The sequence below is a fragment of the Buceros rhinoceros genome, unplaced genomic scaffold (genome assembly GCF_000710305.1).
Source record: "Buceros rhinoceros silvestris isolate BGI_N320 unplaced genomic scaffold, ASM71030v1 scaffold18025, whole genome shotgun sequence".
NCBI classification, from domain to species: domain Eukaryota; kingdom Metazoa; phylum Chordata; class Aves; order Bucerotiformes; family Bucerotidae; genus Buceros; species Buceros rhinoceros.
The window spans coordinates 2,952-4,707 of record NW_010411332.1 but is presented as its reverse complement, the minus strand read 5'-3'; positions in this window follow the sequence as shown (position 1 = coordinate 4,707).

Below are 1,756 nucleotides of genomic sequence, written 5' to 3'. Positions count from 1 at the left end.
TTCCTGCTCAGCTGACAAGCTTTAGGATTAGGTCTTATTTTGATTGCACCAGTGGGGAATATAGTTTTTGCATATTTTTAATTGAAAAAAAAAGATGGAATACAAATCTAATGATAATTGCATTTATCTAGGCATGTATAATGTTAGCAGCTAATTTTCCAGCAGATATCCTGGAACAAAAGTAAAAGAATCCAATGGCCAGAGCAGATTTGTAAAGAATGAGCTTCATTTGCTCATGTTTGTATGGAGTGAGTTAGCACAGGCTAATTCTCTCCTATGACAGAGGTAACAGTCTTATGGTTTGAGTAAAAATAGCAAGTATCTTGACTTTTAATTCTGAATATGAAGTTTCAAAGCAGACTGGGAGAACATGGTGTTGATCATGACCCACATGATGACTAAAAGTAGATTTTGAAACTATACTCATAGTTACAGCGAACTGTGGTCAGAGATGCTGTCAGCGTGCTGTGCTGAGGAGGATATCCGGAGTGGTGTGTGGTTCTGCCTGCTTCCAGGCTGTCGTAGTTTAACCTCAGCTGGCCACTAAGCCCCTCACAGCCCCTCGCTCACTCACCCCCCTGGTAGGCTAGGGAAGAGAATTGGAAGGCTGAGATTGAGAACTTGTGAGTTGAGATGAAGGCAGTTTAACAGGTAAAGCAAAAGCTGCTCATGCAAGCAAAGCAAACAAGGAATTAATTCACTGCTTCCTGTCAGCAGGCAGGTGTTCAGCCATCGCCAGGGGAGCTGGGCTCCGTTGTGTCTAACGGTTACCTGGGGAGATAGACGCCATAACTCTGAACATCCCCCCCACCCCTTTCCTTCTTCCTCCCTCAGCTTTATGTACGCTGGGCATGACATCATATGGTGTGGAGTATCCCTTCGGTCCGTTGGGGTCAGCTGTCCCAGCTGTGTCCCCTCCCAGCTTCCTGTGCACCCCCAGCCTGCTCACTGGTGGGGTGGTGTGAGAAGCAGAAAGAGCCTCAACTCTGTGTAAGCATTGCTCAGCAGTAACAAAAACATCCCTGAGTTATCAACACTGTTTGCAGCACAAATCCAAAACAGAGCTCCATAGTAGCTGTAATGAAGAAAATTAACGCTATCCCAGCCAAAACCAGTACACGGTCCTGGTTAATCACTGGGACGGGGCAGTCAGGTAAGTGTTTATTAACGCTGCAGAAATATCAAATGGGAAGGAAAGACACAAGAATACAGGATTAGAATGCAAAATCATCTGGATAAATTGAAGAAATTCAACAGGGACGAGCCTTCCAAGCACGGCTAATTGACTACACAAATGCATAATGGGAAGAGAAGCAAGACAGGAAGGGATGCAAGGGTTACAGCAGGTTACAAGCGGAACATGAGGCAATGGGGCCATGTTGCTGTAGAACAACTAGATGTCACGAGGGAAGGTACAAGCGTTTAGCTTTCAAGACAGCTGAAGCAATTCTGCTCAGCTGGAGTCCCATGGGGTGGCTGATCCCAAGCTAAGGTGCTGAGATGCTACAAATCACTGTCTCCTGTTTCCGTGCTGACGCCTTGGGACAGTGCAGCTCTTGAATTGCGCTGTGCACTGTATAATGTCTTTACCTTCCTTACCAAACAGCCTTTCTTTCCAGGAATAAAGGAGGAGGAGGTGTTTCCAAGACAATTCAGCCTTCCTGTTTGTTACATGCACAGTGACTGGGTACTTCAGGACATCAGTTTAATGAACGTACTATCAGTTGTGAGGACAAACACTGGGTAAATATATGAT